The following is a 24,868-nucleotide window of genomic DNA, read 5'->3' as shown; positions in this document are numbered from 1 at the left end:
TGTGAAGCACCTGTGTGCTCAAGGTGCTCAATACACCACTAAATAAATTCTTTGAGGGGTGTAGTTTCCAAAGGAGAGTCACTTGCGGGGGGTTTCCACTGTTTAGGCACCTCAGGAACTCTGAGAACTCGACATTCCAGCTAATTTTGTGCTCTAAGAGTTAAATGGCGCTCGTTTTCTTCCGAGCGCTGCCATACGCCCAAAGAATAGTTTGTCACCACATATTTGGTATCAGTTCACTAAGGAGAAGTTGCTCAATAAATTTTGGGGTTTGTTTTTTCCTGTTACCCTTGTGAAAATAAAAAAAAATGGAGCTAAAGCAACATTTTTGTGGCAAAAATGTGATTTTTTATTTTCACGGCTCAATGTTAAAAAATTCAGTGAAGCACCTGCGGCTTCACCACAGAGCTAGATAAATTCCTTAAGCAGTATAGTTTCCAAAATGGGGTCACTCCTTGTTGGGGGTTTCTACTGTTTAGGTACATCAGGGGCTCAGCAAACACAACATATTCCAGTCAATTTTGGAAAATAGCGCTCCTTCCCTTCCGAGCCCTGACGGGCATCCAAACAGTAGTTTTCCACCACATATAGGGTATCGATATACTGAGGAGAAATCGCACAACAAATTGTATGGTCCATTTTCTCTTGTTACCCTTGTGAAATTTAAAAATTTGGGGCAAAACCAACATTTTTGTGGGAAAAATGTATTGTTTCATTTTTACGGCTCAAGGTTATAAAATTCTGTAAGTAACCAAAGTTTCATTAGGTACATCATAATGGAAAAGACCACCCGATCCCAATTAGGGTCCCATATATAGGGAAGGTGATTATCAATGCAACTCCATAGAATGTAGATGAAAAAATAGACAAAGATCTGAGTTTTTTGGCAAAAAAAAGTAAGAACACACTTTATTGAACACATAAGACAAATGACATAAAAAAGGACGACTTAGACAACCAAACTGGGCAGCTTGTCAATAAAAAGATAATGCAATCACTGATATAAATAGTAATAGGGCTAAAGTGCAAATAGTGCCAATCTCAAATGAGAAATCATATATACACAACACATAACACTTCATTAATATGTAAACGGCCTAATAACCATAACAAAATGGTCATGTGGTATGTGTGGCGCCCCTGCGGGTTCAGTCACCACAGAGGTACTGCATCTCACCCAGAGTTGTGGTATCTCACTTTCAGGTAAGGATGGAGTACTGCCCGGGACCCACCCACTTGCATCCATTACACTCCACTTCAGAGGGAAGGATGAGATTGCTCCCAAGGGAGAGCACAGTCCCTGGTCCCTAGCTGGAGAGTGGAACCATGTAGTGGGTGTGGGTGGAGGAAGAAGGACAGGGGAGCACTTGAGAAGGAGGATATAAAAGGGGAAACCATCTTGGGAGAGTGTGTTCAGTCACAGGAGGACAGTGAGAGGAGAAGGAGGGGAGCAGGAGCTTTGCTCAGGGAAGCGGGCCCAGTTGAGAGGCCCAGGTTTGACTGGAAGAAGAGGATGGGAGCAGAGGAAGGCTCCAGAACAGAGGGGATCCCAGGGGCATGAGAAGTGCGGATGCCACCCATGCGCCCGAATCTGCAGGAATGTGGAGGGATCAGGCCGCAAAGGGGACCGGCCCCTAACTAGTGGATAACTACAAGGCTCAGCTAGAAATCGGAGGCTTCTGTACTTTCAGAGTGCAGTTGCTCACAGCTATATCGCCGAAAAGGTAGCCATGCAGGATACAGGGGACTTCAAGTTGCCCGCCAAGATCCGAGGTTACCGGCTTAGGACAATGGTTGCGAGGCGCAGGGCAGGAGGGTGAGAGCCAGCGCAGGAAGACGGCTGAGAAGGGCATATAGAATGGGGTCCTTGCAGGCACTCTTGAAACACCTGGGAGTTTGCTGAGCCCCTGCCTGGTGAACGCAGCGCGACATTGCAGGTCATAATCCAGAAAGTGCAACCTAAGGAACTTAACAACTGTGAGTAAACTCTGAAGACTGTGTGAGGACCTGGCCACTTTCTAAATACTTTTCCAGCACTGAGCACCCCTTTTCGTCAATCATAATTTTGTGTTTTGTTAGAAATTAGCTTGCTGTGTTTTGTTAGTGATTTGTTTGCTCATCAGTTCAACCTCAGGTATCTATTCCATTCAGTGACCATATCTCCGAGACCTTGGGTCATTGTTCTTTCCGTCACCACAGGTAGTCTCACATGCAAACCCAGGGGATGGGTTCCACCTGAGAAAATATCTCCACTAAGGCACAGTTAGCTGGGGGAGGGAGGGGTGTGCTCTTCTGCCGATTCAGGGGGCTGAACCCTGTGCAGGAGAAAGGGAAGATGCATTGCTAGTCGGACTGAGAGCTGGGTAGTATCACGGGCTGTGGTCGTGATATCCATCATCCGAAGGAGCATATGCTGTGACTGCCAATATACCGGCAGGAGATACAAAAAGCTGTGGGCCAACCAAAAGTTGGGGGACAGTGGGTATCACCTGGTACGGGGCAGTGGAACTACTGATCCCAGGCTGGAAACTCAAGGACTAAGAGAATTGCCTGTTGGACATTTACCTGGAATTGCTGTTCACCGAGGTCGGAAGGAATAAAACTAATTGCATCGATAACCTGCCTAGGTGATTATTAAAATCCACAACCGCACATCTTTACAGACTGCACCCCACTGTCTCTGTCAATTATTATTGCTGCGCCATCATCCCCTGCACTACACTGCACAGCAATAACAACAACATCTACACTGCCCTGGAGCTAAGCTCTACCTGTGGAGAGCTAAACCAACTCTGCTGCACTAACATCAGTTCCAGAGGACCTGCTCCGCAGCGGCGGCTCCCTTTAGCCGCATACCACAGGTGGTGTCACGAACTGTATATAAGAACTTTAATTCTCCTGTAAATATCCCCTTTTATTGACCGCCCTGGGTCACCGACCAGGTCACCGCCACTATGACATCTCCCCCTAGCAACGACCGGCCCGGGACCGAGTACCCCACGGCCTAGGGGCCGTGTCACTTGCAAGATGCTCGGGTGGATGCTCGGGTCCCCTCCCTGCATGTTTGGCACTGTTTACAGAGCCAATGAACATGCAGGGATTGCCTGCCACTCACTGTAATGCCGCAGCCATATTGGTTGTGACATTACAGTGATTGGCTGCCCGCACAGCGTCATCAGGTCTATATCAGACCTGGCGCCGCTGTGTTCGTCAGTCTACGCCGCAATCAGGCAGTGTAGGGAGAGGTGCTGCTGAGCTAGGGGGAGATTTGCTTATTTATTAGGTAGTGTAGGTAGAATAGAAGTATATTACACATATCCATCTCAACAAACAGTTCTTTTGAGGACTAATCCATCTGCAGAGATATCAGGCAGACAGTGTATATAGGCAGGCAGTGTATATAGCAGACTGCAGTGCATGTAGCACAAGAGGCTCCATTCCAGTTCTGTCTGTTGCTGCTGCTGTTAGACATTTCTAGACATAGGCCCAGGTCTCAGGGGCAAGGAATCATTTTTTTTTGTATCTTAATCCTCATTATTTGCTTAAAAAGCAATCCAGAGAACACCGTTTTTCTACGCCATTTGCTTGTTGGCAGAGCAGAATACAGTCAGGTCCTTTCCATATTACTGCGCTAAAAATCCAGGTATTTAAAACTGTGGTTTCACCAACACGGATCACATATACGTTTTCAGAAAATACTGCCAGTTCTGGCCTCCATTAAAAATTTGTTTCAGTGTGTCAGCGAAGTTTTTGACACCGGTTTGCTGTTCAAAATAGTTACCTACAGGCCAGGTATTAAAAACTGTGGTTTCTTTGTCACACGGATCACATATAACTTCGCTCCAAATTCAGCCATTTGTAGTGAGTGTGGAAGATATTGTCCTCCATTTAAAATGGGCAAGGTGCGTGGCAAGGGACGGGGAATTGGACGTGATGGTGATGGTGATGGTGCATGCAGAGGCCGAGGCCATGGGCAAGCTGAAATTGTTCCACAACAAACACCCACATCTTCTTGCCCGAAGTTCCTGTCCCAATTCCTAGGGGACCGCAGCACACCACTATTGAACCCAGAGCAGTGTCAAAAGGTTGTTGGTTGGATAGAGGATAATGCTTCCAGTCACTTTGCCACGACCACCACCACCCTGTCTTCCACACGGTCAAGTCTCAGTAGCCGTGAGTCTGGAGTGCATATTTCTCCTCCTGATCCTCCTTCCTCCGCGACGGTGAGAAATTGTCACAAGAGTTGGACGAAGATGAGCCAAAATTGCCAGAAAGTCAGGAGGAGGACCAGGGTGCGGAAGTGGAAGACGAGGTGGTGGATGATATAGTAACTGACCCAACCTGACAGGAGGACATGCAGAGCGAGGACAGCAGCACACAGGGGGAGGGAGGCAGAGCACCTCAACAGGCAGGAAGAAGCAGTGTGATGGCTGTTGACAGAAGGCAGGCAACCGTTCCCCGTAACACTAACACGAAGGAAGTTGCCAGCACAACTGTTAGGTCTTCCCGAGTCTGGTTGTTTTTTAAAGACTGAGCCGATAACCCCAAAAAGGCCATTTGCACCACCTGCCAGGCCAGCATCAGCAGGGGTGGCAAAACAACCAGCCTGACCACCACCAGCATGATCAGGCACATGGCAGCAAAACACCGGACTTTGTGGGCCGGTCCAGGAGCAGTGTCTCCGGGTGGCACCACTGCTTCTTCCGCTGTTGTGCATGCAAGCCAATCCACTGTCCATAAAGCATGCAAAGATGCCCTCTGCCCTGCACCTGTCATTGCACACTCTCAAGTAGCAGCATCAGGAAGAACGTCCACGTCTTTGTCCCAGCACAGCGTTCAGTTGTCCATACCCCAATCCTTGGAACGCAAGCGTAAATATGCAGCCAACGCCCCATAGGCCACATTACTAAATTCCCACATTTCGCGACTGCTTGCGCTCGAAATTTTGCCTTTTAGGCTCATGGAGACAGAAGCATTCTGCAACCTGATGACAGCGGCGGCCATCCCTCGGTACTAGGTCCACAGCCGCCACTATTTCTCCCGGTGTGCCGTCCCCGCATTACACAAGCACGTGTCTCAAAACATTAACCGTGCCCTCAACAACGCAGTTACCGGGAAAGTCCACCTAATCACGGACACATGGACAAGTGCTTGTGGGCAGGGACTGTACATCTTGCTGACGACATGCTGGGTTAACATAGTGGAAGCAGGGATCCAGTCGGACCTTGGGACAGAACACGTTCTCCCGACGCCAAGGATTGCGGGCCCTAGGTCAATCAGGGTAGCCCCCACAGTCTACAGCTCCTGCACCTCATCCTCCTCAGCCAACCCCTCCTCTTCAGCCTCCATCTCCAAAATGACCTCATCAGTCACAAGCTAAAAGCACTGCAGCACTGCCTCGGCCAAGCAGCAACAGGCTGTGCTGAAGCTAATATGCTTAGGTGACAAACCGATGTTGAAGAGTTGTGGACAGCTCTGAAAGATCAAGCAGATCTGTGACTGACACCGCTGAACCTACAACCAGGCATGGTCGTGTGTGACAATGGCCGGAACCTGGTGGCGGCTCTGAGGCGAGGCGAGCTCACACACGTACCATGCCTGGCCCATGTGCTTAACCTCGTTGTTCAGCAGTTTCTCAAAACCTGCCCAAATCTGCCAGATCTGCTTGTCAAAGTACGCCGCCTGTGTGCCCATTTTAGAAAGTCACCTACAGCTTCCGCCGCCCTTGCAGTGTTTCTGCTGCTTTTGCAGCTTCCGGCTCACAGACTGGTGTGTGATGTCCCTATGCATTGGAACTCTACACTGCAGATGTTGGGAAGGATTTGTGAGCAGAAGAGGGCAGTTGTTGAGTACCAGCATTAAAAAGGCCGTCGGTATTCAGTTCAGACTCCACACATAAGACCTCAGGAGTCGACATGGATGTCAGATATATGTACCATCCTCCAAAACTTTAAGGACTCCACCAAGATGGTGAGCGGTGATAACACCATAATTAGTGTCATCATCCTGCTTCTCTGTCTTCTAAAACACTCTCTGCTCACAATCAAAGAGGATGCATTGCAGGCGGAGCACAATGAGATGGAGCAAGGAACCATACAGGGTCATTACATACAGCCTAGCCTCATCTCATCCCAACGTGGATTGGGCGACAATGAGGAAGAGGAGGAGGAAGAACAGGAGCTAGATTCATGTGCTATAGACGGTACTACCTGCACAACTGTCATACCGTCTGTTTAGCGTGGATGGCCTGAGGACAGAGAGGAAGAGGAGGAGAGCATGGTCAGTCGTCCTCTTGGTGAGGACACAGAAGTCTTGCCTGTTAGCAGTCTGGCACGCATGGCTGACTTTATGTTACGCTGCCTTTCCCATGACCCTCGCATTCTCAAAATTTTGTGTGACAGTCATTACTGGTTGGTGACACTTCTAGACCCACGCATCAAGGAGAACTTTCTATCTCTTATTCCTGAAGCGGATAAGTCTACAAAAATGGGGCAGTACCAGAAGGCCCTTGTTGCGGAACTATTAAAAAACTTCCCATCTGAAAACGCTGGTGGTAGAGGTCACAGTTCGTTGGACAACCAAGGACTATAGGCGAGAGAGACACAACTCCAATCCAGCAGAGACAGGGACAATTTTCTCAGCCCCTCCCATCGCACAGGCCCTGAGGCACGGGGTACTCTCACAAGGAGTGCAAAGTTTGGGAAGATGCCGAGGGAATACCTTGCCGACCATACCATCATCCTCCGTGATTCCTCTGTTCCTTATAATTACTGGGTATCCAAGCTGGATACGTGTAATGAACTGGCTCTCTACGCCTTGGAGGTCCTGGCCTGCCCTGCCGCTAGCGTTTTATCAGAGCAGGTTTTTAGAGCCGCTGGTGGAATTATAACTGATGAGCGCATCCACCTGTCAACTGAAAATGCTGACAGGCTGACTCTTATAAAAATTAACAAGGGCTGGGTTGGGCCAGACTTCTCAACACCACCGAATGATAGCAGCGTAACATAAGCTCAAATCCAGTGTCTTTTTTTGGGAAGAGTATTCCCATGCACCTTTTCACACCCACACATGGGTATACGCTTCCAGATTTTGACTATCTGCTCTTGTCCTCCTCCTTCTCCTCATCCTTATCCTCCACCACCATATCACCAGGGTGACCGTGGTCCGTGATGCAACACCCACATAATTTTTTAAAGGGTGTTTATGATGCCCGTAAAAAAAAAAAAAATGTATACAGTATGTTCATGTATACCGCCCAGGGGTAAATATTTGTCAGCCCATACACTTAGTGCATGGGCATTACAAGTATAGGAGACCCACTCCTTTCTAATAGGAACATTTTTTCATGAGCCCCTCCTCCACGTCTGTTCCAAGGGGCATTGGAGTGCCTCCCAAGTTTTGGCAGCCCTTGCATTCACTGCATAGGCCAACACTATTGGAGACCCGCTTCCTAATAATGGGAACATTTTTTCATGAGGCCCTCTATGTCTCTTCCAAGGGACATTGGAGTGTCTCCAAATTTTTGGCAACCCTTGCATTCACTGCATAGGCAAACACAATGGGAGACCCACTTCATAATAATGGTAAAAAAAAATTTCAGGAGGCCCTCCTCTGTCTCTTCCAAGGTGTATTGGAGTAGGTCAAAATTTTTGGCATCCCTTGCATTCACTGCATATGCTCTCACAAGGAGTGCAAAGTTGGGAAGATGCCGAGGGAGTACCTTGCCGACCATACCATCGTCCTCCGTGATTCCTCTGTTCCTTATAATTACTGGGTATCCAAGCTGGATACGTGTAATGAACTGGCTCTCTATGCCTTGGAGGTCCTGGCCTGCCCTGCCGCTAGCGTTTTATCAGAGCAGGTTTTTAGATCCGCTGGTGGAATTATAACTAATGAGCGCATCCACCTGTCAACTGAAAATGCTGACAGGCTGACTCTTATAAAAATTAACAAGGGCTGGATTGGGCCAGACTTCTCAACACCACCGAATGATAGCAGCGTAACATAAACTCAAATCCAGTGTCTTTTTTTGGGAAGAGTATTCCCATGCACCTTTTCACACCCACACATGGGTATACGCTTCCAGATTTTGACTATCTGCTCTTGTCCTCCTCCTTCTCCTCATACTACTCCTCCATCACCATATCACCAGGGTGACCGTGGTCCGTGATGCAACACCCACATAATTTTTTAAAGGGTGTTTATGATGCCCGTAAAAAAAAAAATGTATACAGTATGTTCATGTATACCGCCCAGGGGTAAATATTTGTCAGCCCATACACTTAGTGCATGGGCATTACAAGTATAGGAGACCCACTCCTTTCTAATAGGAACATTTTTTCATGAGCCCCTCCTCCACGTCTGTTCCAAGGGGCATTGGAGTGCCTCCCAAGTTTTGGCAGCCCTTGCATTCACTGCATAGGCCAACACTATAGTAGACCCACTTCCTAATAATGGGAACACTTTTTCATGAGGCCCTCTACGTCTCTTCCAAGGGACATTGGAGTGTCTCCAAATTTTTGGCAACCCTTGCATTCACTGCATAGGCAAACACAATGGGAGACCCACTTCATAATAATGGTAAAAAAAAAATTCAGGAAGCCTTCCTCTATGTCTCTTCCAAGGTGCATTGGAGTAGGTCAAAATTTTTGGGAACATTGTTTTCAGGAGGCCCTCCTCTAAGTCTCTTCAAAGGGGTATTGGGGTGTGTCCAAATTTTCAAAAGGGTTTTGGGGTGTGTCCAAATTTTGGGCAGCCCTGGCACTCACTGCATATGTAATAACAGTATAGGAGACCCACTCTTTAGTAATGGGAACAACAAAGCATAGCCGGCTGATGGCTCTCTAAGAATAGTGAGGGCCGACTGCTGGCCCTTTAAGAATAGTAAAGGCCGGCTGATGGCCCTATAAAAATAGGCTTTGTGACTTTCAGAGTCCCTCCTTCATTAAGGAAACAGGATGTGTCTGATGATGTCTCACACACCACATGGCCAGATCAGGTTGTAAAATTTGAAAATGACATTTCCAAGTGAATGCATTTGTCACGGTTGAAAGCAATGCAAAAGTGCAAAAACGCATCAAAAACGGTACGTGTGAACATAGCCCAAGGTGTGGAGGAGTATTTTTGTTTTTGGTTATTTATTTTGCCTCATATACAAGTCATTACCCTGGAAAGGATGTTCCTTAACATATTTCCCAGGAAAATCCATTTTGGTTTCGTTTTTGTGTTTTATTGTGAGTGCGTAAAAGTGGCGTAATAACTCTGACAACATTGTTCACAGCAGTGACCTGGGAGTCAGAAATGCTTCCAGGGGTCTTCCTCATGCTGTTCCCATGTCATTTGAGCACTGTTCCCATCGACTTGGGCAATTTTTAGGCCCTGTGCAGAACGCCGGGGGAAGCAGACTGAAAAATGCTCGAGTTTCCCATAGACTTACAGTACAGACTAAAAGTTTGGACACACCTTCTCATTTAAAAATTTTTCTGTATTTTCATGACTTTGAAAACTGTACATTCACACTGAAGGCATCAAAACTATGAATTAACACATGTGGAATTATATACTTAACAAAAAAGTGTGAAAAAACTGAAAATATGTCGTATATTCTAGGCTCTTCAAAGTAGCCACCTTTTGCTTTGATGACTGATTTGCACACTCCTGGCATTCTCTTGATGAGCTTCTAGAGGTAGTCACCCAAAATGGTCTTCCAACAATCTTGAAGGAGTTCCCAGAGATGCTTAGCACTTGTTGGCCCTTTTGCCATCACTCTGCGGTCCAGCTCACCCCAAACCATCTCGATTGGGTTCAGGTCTGGTGACTGTGGAGGCCAGGTCATCTGGCGTAGCACCCCATCACTCTCCATCTTGGTCAAATAGCCCTTTCACAGCCTGGAGGTATGTTTAGGGTCATTGTCCTGTTGAAAAAGAAATGATGGTCCTACTAAACGCAAACCGGATGGAATAGCATGCCGCTGCAAGATGCTGTGGTAGCCATGCTTGTTCAGTATGCCTTCAATTTTGAATAAATCCCCAACAGTGTCACCAGCAAAGCACCCCCACACCATCACACCTCCTCCTCCATGCTTCACGGTGGGAACCAGGTATGTAGAGTCCATCCATTCACCTTTTCTGCGTCGCACAAAAACACGGTGGTTGGAAACAAAGATCTCAAATTTGGACTCATCAGACCAAAGCACAGATTTCCACTGGTCTAATGTCCATTCCTTGTGTTCTTTAGCCCAAACAAGTCTCTTCTGCTTGTTGCCTGTACTTAGCAGTAGTTTCCTAGCAGCTATTTTACCATGAAGGCCTGCTGCACAAAGTCTCGTCTTAACAGTTGTTGTAGAGATGTGTCTGCTGCTATAACTCTGTGTGGCATTGACCTGGTCTCTAATCTGAGCTGCTGCTAACCTGAGATTTCTGAGGCTGGTGACCTGGATAAACTTATCCTAAGAAGCAGAGGTGACTCTTGGTCTTCCTTTCCTGGGGTTGTCCTCATGTAAACCAGTTTTTTTGTAGCGCTTGATGGTTTTTGCAACTACACTTGGGGACACTTTCAAAGTTTGCCCAATTTTTCGGACTGACTGACCTTCATTTCTTAAAGTAATGATGGCCACTCGTTTTTCTTTACTTAGCTGCTTTTTTCTTGCCATAGTGCAAATTCTAACAGTCTATTCAGTAGGACTATCAGCTGTGTATCCACCTCACTTCTGCGCAACACAACTGATGGTCCCAACCACATTTTTAAGGCAAGAAATCCCACTTATTAAACCTGACAGGGCACACCTGTGAAATGAAAACCATTTCCGGTTACTACCTCTTGAAGCTCATCAAGAGAATGCCAAAAATGTGCAAAGCAGTCATCAAAGCAAAACGTGGCTACTTTGAAGAACCTAGAATATAAGACATATTTTCAGTTGTTTCACACTTGTTTGTTAAGTAGATAATTCCACATGTGTTAATTCATAGTTTTGATGCCTTCAGTGTAAATGTACAATTTTCAAAGTCATGAAAATTCAGAAATATCTTTAAATGAGAAGGTGTGTCCAAACTTTTGGTCTGTACTGTACATTCGGCTTGTTGCTCGTGTCGAGCACCCGAGCATTCCAATTTGCTTGACCCGAGCATCGAGCACCCGAGCAATTTAGTGCTCGCCCATCACAAATACAGATGTATCTCACTAAATTAGAATATCATAAAAAAAGTTAATTTATTTATATTTTTCAATACAAAAAATGAAACTCATATAATATATAGAGTCATTGCAAACAGAGTGATCTATTTCAAGTGGTTATTTCTGTTAATGTTGATGATCATGGCTTACAGCCAATGAAAAAGTCATTATCTCAGTAAATTAAAATAATTAACAAAAAAACCTGCAAAGGCTTCCTAAGCGTTTTAAAAGGTCCCTTAGTCTGTTTCAGTAGGCTCCACAATCATGGAGAAGACTGCTGACTTGACAGATGTCCAGAAGGCAGTCATTGACACACTCCACAAGGTCCCAGAGTTCCAATTTTCATTTGGAAATCAAAGTCCCAGAGTCTGGAGGAAGAGTGGAGAGGCACACAATCCAAGCTGTTGAAGTCTAGTGTGAAGTTTCCACAATCAGTGATGGTTTGGGGAGCCATGTTATCTGTTGGTGTAGGTCCACTGTGTTTTATCAAAACCAAAGTCAGTACAGCCATCTAGCAGGAAATTTTAGAGCACTTCATGCTTCTCTCTGCCGACAAGCTTTTTGGAGATGGAAATTTCATTCTCCAGCAGGACTTGGCACCTGTCCACACTGCCAAAAGTACCAATACCTCGTTTAAAAACAACAGTATCACTGTGCTTGATTGGCCAGCAAACTTTCCTGACCTTAACCCCATACAGAATCTATGCGGTATTGTCAAGAGGAAGATGAGAGACACCAGACCCAACAATGCAGATGAGCTGATGGCTGCTATCAAACCAACCTGGGCTTCCATAACACCTCAGCAGTGCCACAGGCTGATCGCCTCCATGCCACGCCACATTGATGCAGTAATTGATGCAAAAGGAGCCTCGACCAAGTATTGAGTGCATTTACTGAACATACAGTTCAGTAGGCCAACATTTCGGATTTTAAAATAATTTTTCAAGCTGTTGTTATAAAGTATTCTAATTTACTGAGATAATGACTTTTGTGTTTTCATTGGCTGTAAGCCATAATCATCAACATTAACAGAAATAAACACTTGAAATAGATCACTCTGTTTGTAATGACTGTATATAATACATGAGTTTCACTTTTTGTATTGAAGAACTGAAATAAATTAACTTTTTGATGATATTTTAATTTAGTGAGATGCACCTGTACATAATTTGAACCAGTGGTGTCCACTCATGTGAATTATTAATTATTTTTTTTGCCGAATTCACTAATTCTCCTTTGTGAAAATGAAAAATGTGGGGCAAAAACAACATTTTTGTGGGAAAAACGCATTGTTTCTTTTTTCACGGCTCAGCGTAATTTGTATGGTCTATTTTCTCCTGTTACATTTGCGAAAATGCTAAATTTGGAGCTAAAGCTAACTTTTAGCGAGAAAAAGTAAAATGTTAATTTTTTTCCTTTCAAATTGCTTTAATTCCTGTGAAGCATTTGAAGGGTTAGTAAACTTATTGAATGTGGTTTCGAGTACTTTTAGGGGTACAGTTTTAAAAAATGGTGCCACTTTTGGGTATTTCTGTCACATAGGCCCTCAAAGCCGCTTCAAATGTGATGAGATCCCAAAATAAATTGGTTTTGTAAATTTTTGTGGAATTAGTTTAGCAATTGTTGATCAACTTTTAACCCTTCTAATTTCCTAACAAAAACAAATTATGTTTAAAAAATGATGCTTATGTAAATTAGACATGTGGTAAATGTTATTTATTGATTATTTTGCATTATATAACTATCTGGTTTAAGGGTTTAACAATCAAAAGTTTGAAAATTGCTAAGTTTTCAAACTTTTTGCCTGAATTCCGATATTTTAACAAATAAACACAAAAAATATCGACGTAAATTTACCACTAACATAAAGTACAATGTGTCTTAAAAAAGCAATCTCAGAATCACTGAGATATTTTGAAGCGTTCCAGAGTTATTACCACATAAAGTTACACTGATCAGAATTGTAAAATTTAGACTGGTCAGGAAGGTGAAAATGCTGGTGGGTGAAGGGTTTAATGTTAATGGGAATCAGCTAGTGATGTTTTTACGCAACTTGGAAATAATACTTTATAGATAGATCATTCATAGATAGAATAATAGATAACTACTAATGTCACAACTAAGTGTGATATTTTTTGTGCAATGATTGGCTTCTAAAAGGATTGTAGGTAGGTCCAGTTTTCTAACCCTGCTTCCCGAAAGGTTTAAAGTACAAAACCACTTCCTTTACATGACTTGTTCAATTAATTATTAAAAATTCTAAAGATTTCACATGAGTTAACCTTTGTAAATTTGTAATGACAGATAGGTCATCATTATAAATTAGTGTTTTGGGTTTTTCCTTATTCTACAAAAGTTACAAAATAACTTTTAATGGACGGATGTGAATGATAACAACTCCTATACCATACTGCAGAAGATGTTGGCACTGCACATAAGTAACATAAAATTAAATAAAAGTCTGCATTAATGTTTGAGCAGTACAACAATATTTTTACACTTGTTCTCCATATACTAATGAAAATCATTTACTAAAGTTTTTTTGCTAGTAGTTTTTACTTTATATTTTACAAATACATCTTATACTGTCTAATAGTTTATAAAAAAAAAATAACATACATCAATTTAGAATAAATTCTAGGTGTTTAAAAACATATAATAAGATGTTGCATCAACATACCAATCCAGGCTTCACCTTTTCTGCCTTCTGCTTACTATTAAAGCTGTTACTTTAATAGTAGTAGATCATGTGATAACCCAGGCAAAAGTGCTGATATAGCAGGAAAGATGAAAGCTAGGACACAGAGCCCTAGCTTTGTAGAGATAAACATGTAGCAATAAACATTTTATCAGTTCTGATCAAACAAGCAACTTAAGGTGTACCGTATTTTTTGGACTATAGGATGCACCGGACCATTAAATGCACCCCAAATTTTGGGATAGAAAATGGGAAAATATTTTTTGTAAGATGGGGGTCTGTCTTATAGTTCGAATAGATCGCTTACTTGGGGGGCTGTGAAGCGGGGGACACTGGACGTAGGGTCCCTCAGGAAGACAGCAGAAATGGAGAATTACAGAGGGCCCTGGATGGGAGAAGGCGGTGCCCCAGCAGCAGGGGGTTGCGGTGGTGGTGGAGCTGCATAGCAGGAAGCAGGGTCCCTTCCTTAGGAACCCGGCTGCGGCAGGAGCAGTGGGATGCTGTGGGCCTGGTGTCAGCGGTGAAGCAGAGTGCAGTACACTGCTTTTCCGGCAGCCATCTTCCAGAAGCCGTGGTCTACAAGAACATGGCTGCCCGAGCTGCCGCTTGCGCAGACTGGGATCTCGGCGGCCATTTTCCTGAGGCCTACGGCTTTAGGAAGATGGCTGCCGGAGGCAGCGCATGCGCAGTTGAGATCTCGGCTGGGCTGAGATCTCAGTCTGCGCATGCTGCCGCCGGGAAAGCTCTGACCGCCGATACTGGGCCCACAGCATCACACAGCTTCTGCAGCCACTGGCTTACAGACGGAGGGACCCTGCTGCCTTGCAATCCAGCTCCACCACCACCGCAACTCCCTGGAAAGCCTGTTTTCGGACCATAAGATGCACCCCCATTTTCCTCCAAAATGTGGGAGAAAAAAGTGCATCTTATGATCCAAAAAATGCGGTCATTATATCATTTATGATCAATGTATTAGTTTTGCAGTTTGGCAATCAATGTTTGCACTTTGCTTTCCCTAGAATTTATCTTGCTTTTGAATCTATCACAATTGCCAGATAGCTTCACACACAATTATAGTTTGGCAAGGGCAAAAAACGTGCAATTATCAAACCATATAAAACCCAAAACAAAATAAGCAACTCTGTAGTAAATAAATAAATTGCAGTAGTAAATGAAAATAAAATAGGGTGCTTAGTTAACATAATTTTGACACCATTTTTTAGCTCAGTAGCAGACAAATTTGGAAACTATGCAATGTAAGTAATTAGTTATTTATGCAATGTACTTTTTTTCTTTTACTATAAGATATCACTGAATCAATCAATAAATCTTCATTGTTCTACGGTCAACAGCATATGTTTCTGAAATTTTTCTACAATTCCTTTATAACTACATGACGTATAAACAATAAAGACTGTTGGGCTTTAGCTCTTTTCAATTATAGAATATGTGTACATACAATCAGCTAATTCTCATAAATTATTTTGTCCTGATAAGATAAGTAATTGAAGGTGTTGGAACAACAAAAATTACCTCAAACCATATATCTTTAAAAACTATTGTAAAATAAAAAGAAAGTACAAAAACACAGGACTTGTCGCAAACATAATTTTACTGATACATTTTCTCTGGTTTGCTATAAGATTTTGCTTAGGCATTCACCTTGGATCTAAATCCTTTGTCTTCAACATTAACCCCCTCATAGAATTACCACTCCCCCAAGTTCCATTTCCCAAATCAGTTTCAATTTATGCATTAGATGATGAGCAAGAGACAATGCATATATACTGTACATGGACAAAATTGTTAGTATTCTTCTGTTAAAATAAGAAAAACCCACAATGGTTACTGAAATTATTTTAAATTGACAAATGTAATCTTCAATTTACATATACTAAATATCAACTAATGAAAATCAGACATTGCTTTTGAATTGTGGTTCAAAAGAAAAATTATAAAAAAAAAAACTAATGAAAATGATTTGGACAAAAGTGATGGTACCATTGGAAAATATTGAAATGAATTTGACCATAAGGACATGTTCAACTAAGCTGTTTCCTGTAATTAGCATCACAGATGTCTATAAACGTATAGTCAATCAGTACATCTATTTAAAGGGTGAAAAGTAGTCACTTTGCTGTTTGGTATCATGTTGAGTGCCACACTGAACACAGACCAAAAGCTAAGGAAAGAGTTGTCTCAGGAGATTAGAGAGAAAATTATATACAACAATGTTAAACATAAAGGCTATAAGATCATCCCCAAACAGCTTGATGTTCCTGTTACTGTACTGTAGTTCATATTATTCTGAAGTTTAAGGTCTATAGGAGTGTAGCCAACCTCCCTGGACATGGTCGCAAGAGGAAAATTGATGCCAAATTAAAGAGACAAATAATACAAATGATAGCCAAAGAGCCTAGAACAAGAGAGCCTTCCAAAGAGATTAGAGGTGAAATCCAAGGTCACGATACAACAGAGTCAAATGGCACCATTTGTCGCTGTTTGGGCCAAAGTGAACTCCTTTGAAGAAAACCAAGAAGGATGTACGGATCGTAAAAAAGCAAGAAAGTGTAATGTGGTAGCCGTGGGCAAGGCACTTGTCTCTTGCGCCCCGACACGTTACATGAAAGTGGGAGGCTTTCCTGGGTGTGTGGACTTGTGCTGTGAGGGTGCTAGGCCGTATGTAACCGATGACACTGGTTTGTCAGGACCAGATGTTAACCAGTTCATGAAAGGAGACCAGCAGTTCTAACAAACAGTACTTTACTAAACAGCCATTGCATGTCAACAATGTACACAGGATAGCAGGTACATGACTTCTCACATTTTTCTTCATTAATATGTGAGATGTGTGTCAGTTCACCAGAGTGATATAATTGTGTAAACCTGTATCCACACCAGTATAATACTGTACTTGTTGAAAGGTTGTGTATATATTTTTATGTAAGGTTTTAACTCTGTGAATGATTTAAAATTCATTGTATTACATGATTATATAGGGATGTAAGAATAAGCAGTTAATATATTGTTTATAGGGAGTTCAGTGCATGCTGTTACAGGGGGGTAACGGTGAAATTTGCCCAACAACCAAAGGAGAGTTGGTGATTGGTCTAGCTCCAGTGTGGGAAGGGTTTAGTTAATGTGCTCAGGGGATTTCTCAGTTGACAGCTGAAAGTACGTGACAGGAAGAAGTGGAACGACCATCTTGGGGTAGTCTGGAATATGTCTTGAACAGGAGAGGACATGCTGGAAGGGAATTCAGCAGCATCTGCTTGTGAGAACACTCAATTGACACCAGCAAAGCGGCATATTGAAGCCGAGCTTGCGCGCAACCGGACCCTGCCAGAAACGCTGTTAATAGATGATAAAGGCCGAGACCTACAGTGGAGGGGTGTTGGACACCGCTGAGATTAAGCCACAAGCATCAATGATACCGCCCACCAGCAAAAAGGGCACCGCAGTCAGTAGCTGTTCACTCATCACATAACATTTGGGCGCTAAAATATTTAAGGCTGAAATATAGCCTGTAGTTAGTTAGTTAGGTATGTTGACTGCTTCACACAACATTTGTTGCTAATACCAGCGTCCAGAACTTTCGGATTCACTGCCACAGTTTCTGTTTGTTTAATAACTAAAAATCCCAATCCACTGTGCCGACATGGCACACAATGGACTCCAGACCACACTTGAACTCCATTTTGTTACAGGAGAAAGTTTCTGCAGAGCATTTTAATACTGGACAGTTATTCAACTGCGTAAGACTTTATTGACAGCTAAACTGCCGTCACTGTAGTTTTTTTGGGGTATCTTCGATACAGTTGAGAACGGAATGTTCATCTGAATTTGTTGTAGACACCACAGGAAGGGAGAGGGAAATTTGGTTGGGGAAATAGAGGAAATATTTGTAAGATTGTAAACTTAAGTGCTGTACCGCAGGCTGGCCTTTATGCTACACTCATAGAATTAATCCAATTCTCAGGGTGTAAAACGGTAATAGGCGGCTGATTTAGACAGGCACGCTAGCAGGCAAATGTATAGAAAAATAGTAAACACAGATTGCTTACGTGCCATGCTGTATAGCACAGAGGTTCCAGCCATTGGACAATGTCTGCATAATCTTTAAATGTTTTCTATTGTCCGGGTAAAAGTATTCACTTAAATAAGTAAAATAGTTCTTTTGGGAACGAACTGTGTAAGAGTTGGTTTTCTCGCCCGTGGCTCCGCTGTGTCCTGAAGAGCACTCACGGTACATGCCATACAACTTGGGGTAGTCGGCAGGACGCAGCGATCATTATGGATGGGAAAATGGCAGGAACCAATTCCCCAGAGTCGGCTCAGGGCCCTGTTCTGGGTGTCTCAGCCCAGCAACACCAGCCTGACCCCGTGGTATCTGCCCAGGTAGGGTACCTTCCAGCAGGGACCCTCCTCCATCACATGGCCAAGTTCAATGGCAATAACATGGGCTTTCAGGATTGGATGGAGAGGATTCGGAGTGCAGTCAAGGCGTGTAACCTGACTCCGGAGTGATGCCAGGTGCGCTCTGAATCTGAGAGGGACACCATAGAGAAGATATTTACTCTGCTGGACAGGGTCCATGGGACTCATGTGCAGGTGGCACAGCTAAGGAGCAAATTCTTTAACCAGCCACAACATGAAGGGAAAACACTAATGCGTTACGCAAACGCCCTTCAGGAAGCAATGCAGGAGATCCGGAGACGCAACCCAGCAAGAATGGGCTCCTTTCAGGAGCAGGATCGGCTCCTAAGAGACCAGTTCTTTGCTGGGATAGTTGATAAGTTCTTACAGGACAAACTTCGAGAGTTTACTCGAGGTAACTCGGCTCTGACGTTTGATGACATTTACTTGGCTGCCTTAGAACGGGAGGAAGAGCCAAATCCAGTAATCAAGAAGTCAGTGAGTAGTGCCCTAATTACAGAAAATCAGACCAGATCAGGAGAGGGAGGGGTCCAGACTCTGATGGCAGCAATGCAAGAACAAATACGGGATCTTCGCTAAGAGGTAGCCCAGATAAGAACTCAGTCCCTCCATGTATCGACAGTGGCTCCGCGGTCTCAAGGCCCTACGGCAAGGCCGGCCAGGATGCAAAAGCCCAAGGATTGTGTCACATCGGGACCACGACCCTGTTGGGGGCACCAATGTTGGCGCAGCCGACGATACGGTCATATCGCTAGGGACTGCTCTGCACAGATATACAGTACAGACCAAAAGTTTGGACACACCTTCTCATTTGAAGATTTTTCTGTATTTTCATGACTATGAAAATTGTACATTCACACTGAAGGCATCAAAACTATGAATTAACACATGTGGAATTATATACTTAACAAAAAAGTGTGAAACAACTGAAAATATGTCTTATATTCTAGGTGTTACGGGGCCGGGTGGTGGAACCTCTGTGTCGAGGTGCAAGGAGAGACCCAGAGGGGCGTGACTAAGTATCCACCCGAACCGACCCTGGTCGTACGGCAGCTAACGACGCCGTGACCAGGGAGGATCCCGGCTGAGGGACCAGGTGCTATTCTGGGGACCACCTTGTAAGAGAGCAGGTGGCTCCCACGGGTCAGATGGCTGGGACTGACCGGTATGGCGGATGGACACGGCAAGCAGGCGGAAGTCTCTGGTAGCTGGCAGGTGGACACAGTTCGAGAAAGCAGGGCAGCTAGCAGTCTATAGGTTTTACCAGGAAGATGGTCACAACAAGTGATGGCAGGGTCTCCAGGCAGGCTGGCAGGAAACAGGCAGGTGCTCCCAGGTGAGCGGGCAGACAGATGAGGCGGGTAACTGACAGGTAACTGGTGGGCTCTCCCAGGTGAGCGGTCTGACAGACGAGGCAGGTAGCAGTCAGGTAACTGGTGGACGCTCCCAGGTGAGCAGTCTGACAGACGAGGCAGGTAACAGTCAGGTAACTGGTGGACGCTCCCAGGTGAGTGGTCTGACAGACGAGGCAGGTAACAGGCAGGTAACTGGTGGACGCTCCCAGGTGAGCGGTCAAACAGACAAGGCAAGTAACAGGCTGGCAGGCAGGACGAGAAGTCTGGCTAGCAGCTGAACCTGAGGGCTGAAGCACAGGTGAGACACAGTGCAAACAACTTTGCTCGGGCACCTCCATTTTGGAGGAGGTGCCTTATATATGGGAAGTCCTCCGGCAATTGGCCGGGGACCCCTTAGGACGACGCGCGCGGCCCCTTTAAGAGAGGGGGAGCGCGCGCGCGCCCTAAGCACAGTGCCCGGGAAGGAGCGCGCGCCGGCAGCAGCGAGGGAAGGAGCATAGGAGGACGCCGCGCGCTGAACAGGAAGGTGAGAGGGACGGCGTCTCTGCCTAGCAGGAGGCAGAGACGCCAATGCTACACTAGGTACTTTAAAGTAGCCACCTTTTGCTTTGATGACTGATTTGCACACTCTTGGCATTCTCTTGATGAGCTTCAAGAGGTAGTCACCGGAAATGGTCTTCCAGCAATCTTGAAGGAGTTCCCAGAGATGCTTAGCACTTGTTGGCCCTTTTGCCTTCACTCTGCGTTCCAGCTCACCCTAAACCATCTCGATTGAGTTCAGGTCTGGTGACTTCTTGGTCAAATAGCCCTTACACAGCCTGGAGGTGTGTTTGGGGTCATTGTCTTGTTAAAAAATAAATGATGCTTTGTTACGGGCACAGGATGAACAGGCCGCGACGAAGTCTACAACGTCCTTACGCAGGGTAGGCCACCAGTAATGCCGGGAAATGAGCTGGAAGGTCTTCTTTTGGCCAGCATGGCCAGCTAGTTTAGAAGAATGTCCCCAGCGAAGAACCCTCTCCCGATCTGATACTGCTACAAACGTCTTACCGGGTGGATGACGAGTCAGATCCAAGGGGGCCACATTCATCACCTTGGAGGAGTCAATGATGTGCGTAGGCTCCTCCTCTTGATCGGAGGACAGGAAGGACCGGGACAAGGCATCAGCTTTGACGTTCTTGTCCGCCGGGCGGAAATGAAGAATGAAGTCGAAGCGGGCAAAAAACAACGACCACCGGGCCTGGCGAGGATTGAGTCTCTGGGCATTTTGGAGATATGCCAGGTTTTTGTGATCCGTGTAGATGATTACCGGGTAGAGAGCCCCTTCTAGCAGATAGCGCCACTCCTCCAGTGCCAATTTGACGGCTAGCAATTCACGGTCTCATATGGAGTAGTTGCGCTCAGACGAGGAGAAGATTTTGGAGAAGAAGCCACAGGTTACCATTCTCCCGGTAGAAGATTTTTGGGTGAGTACCGCTCCGGCTCCGGAGGAGGAGGCATCAACCTCCAGGTAGAATTGTTTATTATAGTCCGGACGATGCAGGACGGGGGCAGAGGCGAAGGCTCTCTTTAAGGAAAGGAAGGCCTCCTCGGCTTCAGGCGACCATACCTTGGGATTTGCCCCCTTACGGGTAAGCGCAGATATGGGAGCAGTCCGGGACGAGAAGTGTGGGATGAAAAGACGATAGTAATTAGCGAAGCCCAGGAATCGCTGTATCGCCTTCAAACCCTCTGGACGGGGCCATTTTAGAACAGAAGAGAGCTTCTCCGGATCCATTTGTAGACCTGTCTGGGAGTTAACATAGCCCAAGAATGGAAGGGAGGTCTGGTCAAAGAGGCACTTCTCGTATTTGGCATAGAGGTGGTTCTGCCGGAGCCTAAGCAGGACCTGACGAACATCCCTCCGGTGTGTGGGGAGATCCAGAGAGAAGACCAAGATATCGTCCAGGTAAACCACTACGCAGGAGTACAGGAGGTCACGGAAGATGTCGTTGACCAGCTCTTGAAAGACAGCGGGGCGTTACAGAGACCAAAAGGCATCACAAGGTACTCATAGTGACCGTCCTGGGTATTGAATAGTGTTGAGCCACCCCCGTAGTGTTCGGGTTCGGTTCGGTTCGTCGAACACCGGGATGTTCGAGGAACTGTTCGTCGAACTATTCGTCGAACACCTTAGAACACCGTCGAACACCGTTAAAACCAATGGCAGGCAAACAAAAACACATAGAAACACATAGAAAACACCTGCAAAGGTGTCCAAAAGCTGACAAACTGCTCAGAAGACACTCTCTTTAAAAAAGCCGGCCGGCAAATTCAGCAGCGGCATACACCGGTACCCGACAATTTAGACAAGAAGGAATAGAGCATCACACATAGATTAGATAGATAGAAACATGTCAGTCACACATATAAGAAGCACAGTGACAGTGTTGGTTACTGCACTTGTCATTTAGTGTAAAGGATTTATTAAAAAAAATATTAGTGTTTTCATGCACCGTCTCTTTAAAAAAGCCGGCCGGCAATTCAGCATCTGTACCCGACAATTTATAACAGAAAGAATAGAGCTTCACACATAGATTAGATAGATAGAAACATGTCAGTCACATATATAATAAGTACAGTGATAGTGTTGCTTACTGTACTTGTCATTTAGTGTAAAGGATTTATTTAAAAAAATAATAGTGTTTTCATGCACTGTCTCTTTAAAAAAGCCGGCCGGCAATTCAGCAGCGGTACCCGACAATTTAGAACAGAAAGATAGAGCATCACACATAGATTAGATAGATAGAAACATGTCAGTCACATATATATGAAGTACAGTGATAGTGTTGGTTACTGTACTTGTCATTTAGTATTAAAATAAAGGATTTATTATTAAAAAAATTGGCATAGGGTTCCCCTTAATTTTAGGCTCTAGCGGAGGTTAAGCAGACGGCTGGGGCAGATGTTTGAAGCCTGGGAAGGGGGTAATACCCACGGAGCTTCCCAGGCTACTAATATCAGCCCCCAGCTGAATACATAGCCTTTACTAGCTATTAAAATGGGGGACCCCCCAAAAAAAATGACGTGGGGTCCCCCCTAATTTAATAGCTAGCAAAGGCTAGGCAGACAGCTGGGGGCTGATATTAATAGCCCAGGAAGGGAGCCATGAATATTGGCCCCCTCCCAGGCTAGAAACACCAGCCGTCAGCCGCCCCAGAAATGGCGCATTCATAGGATGCGCCAATTCTGGCACTTAGCCTCGCTCTTCCACGCTGCCCTGGTGCGGTGGCAGGGGGTAATAGGGTTGGGGTTGATGTCAGCTTATAATGCCAGCTGACATCAAGCCCAGGTTAGTAATGGAGAGGCGTCTATAAGACACCCCCATTACTAACCCCATAGTCAAAGTTAAAAAAAACACAAACACCCAGAATAAAGTCCTTTAATTGAAATAAAGACACAATCCTTTATTGTTCTAAATTAAACCATACTTACCATCACGCCCATTCCAGCTGAAGCCAACGATCTCCTGCAATAAAAGAAAAATAATAAAGCAACCTCATCCTTACCTTTCCATGGTTCCCACGACAGCTTCAGCTCTGCTACATCGAGATGACAGGCTGGACCGCAGCAGAACGCTGCCATCCAGCCTGTCATCCCGCAGACACTGAGAAGCGCAGGCTTGCTTGCGCTGCTCAGCGTCTCTCTGTGACGACATCCAGATGAGCCGAGTTCATGTCCAATGAACTCGGCTCACCTCATGCACGTCACTGACAGCGTGGGAAAATTCTCACGCTGAAGCGCTGATTGCAGGAGAATTTTCCTACGCTGTCAGTGACGTGCAGGAGGTGAGCTGAGTTCATTGGACATGAGCTCACCTCATGCACATCACTGACAGCGTGGGAGAATTCTCCTGCACTCAGCACTTCAGCGTGAGAATTTTCCCACGCTGTCAGTGACGTGCATGAGGTGAGCCGAGTTCATTGGACATGACCTCGGCTCATCTGGATGCCGTCACAGCGAGACAGTGAGGAGCGCAAGCATGCCTGCGCTTCTCAGTGTCTGCGGGATGACAGACTGGATGGCAGCGTTCTGCTGCGGTCCAGCCAGTCATCTCGATGTAGCAGAGCTGAAGCTGTCGTAGGAACCATGGAAAGGTAAGGATGAGGTTGGTTTATTATTTTTCTTTTATTGCAGGAGATCGTTGGCTTCAGCTGGAATGGGTGTGATGGTAAGTATGGTTTAATTTAGAACAATAAAGAATTGTGTCTTTATTTCAATTAAAGGACTTTATTCTGGGTGTTGTGTTTTTTTTAAATACTTTACTAGAAATTCATGGCGGTCATGTCTAATACTGGCGTGACCCCATGAATTTTGGGCTTGGGGCCAGCTGATAATACCAAGCTGGCCCTAACCCCTTTATTACCCAGTGAGCCACCGCACCAGGGCCCTGGATGAGTTGGGTACAGCGCCAGAAGATGGCGCTTCTATGAACGCGCCATTTTCCGGGGTGGCTGCGGACTGCAATTTGTAGCGGGGGGGGGCCCAGAAAGCTTGGGCCTCCCTGCGCTGCAGATTCCAGCCCCCAGCTGCCTAGTTGTACCTGGCTGGACACAAAAATAGGGCGAAGCCCCACGTACTTTTTTTTTAATTATTTCATGAAATTCATGAAATAATTAAGAAAAAAAGGCCTTCCCTATATTGTTGTGTCCGGCCAGGTACAAATAGGCAGCTGGTGGTTGGGGGCAGCCCGTTCCTGCCTGCTGTACCTGGCTGGACACAAATATAGTGCGAAGCCCCACTTCAATTTTTTTTAATTATTTCATGAAATTCATGAAATAATTAAGAAAAAAAGGGCTTCCCTATATTGTTGTGTCCGGCCAGGTACAAATAGGCAGCTGGTGGATGGGGGCAGCCCGTTCCTGCCTGCTGTACCTGGCTGGACACAAATATAGTGCGAAGCCCCACTTCAATTTTTTTAAATTATTTCAGGAAATTCATGAAATAATTTAAAAAAAATTGACGTGGGGCTTCGCACTATATTTGTGTCCAGCCAGGTACAGCAGGCAGGAACGGGCTGCCCCCAACCACCAGCTGCCTATTTGTACCTGGCCGGACACAACAATATAGGGAAGCCCTTTTTTTCTTAATTATTTCATGAAATAATTTAAAGAAAATTGACGTGGGGCTTCGCCCTGTTTTTTTTGTCCAGCCAGGTACAACTAGG

General features: G+C 45.2%; 1 protein-coding gene across 2 annotated transcripts in view; it reads right to left on the bottom strand.

The window, feature by feature from the left end:
• The window catches only part of LOC141272921 (lysosomal alpha-glucosidase-like), a 352,018-nt gene extending 338,077 nt beyond the window's left edge, over positions 1 to 13,941 (bottom strand). For both annotated transcript variants that reach the window (XM_073684115.1, XM_073684114.1), the window contains exon 1: positions 13,853 to 13,941. The gene's annotated coding sequence lies outside the window, so the exon portion shown is untranslated. The remainder of the gene's footprint in view (positions 1 to 13,852) is intronic.
• Between the last annotated feature and the right edge of the window lie 10,927 nt (positions 13,942 to 24,868).

Source organism: Phyllobates terribilis, unplaced genomic scaffold (assembly GCF_046119375.1).
Source record: "Phyllobates terribilis strain yellow unplaced genomic scaffold, ASM4611937v1 Scaffold_5__5_contigs__length_657084704, whole genome shotgun sequence".
NCBI classification, from domain to species: Eukaryota; Metazoa; Chordata; class Amphibia; order Anura; family Dendrobatidae; genus Phyllobates; species Phyllobates terribilis.
Note: the sequence above shows the minus strand (reverse complement) of the source record. Positions and strands in the feature narration are given on the sequence as shown.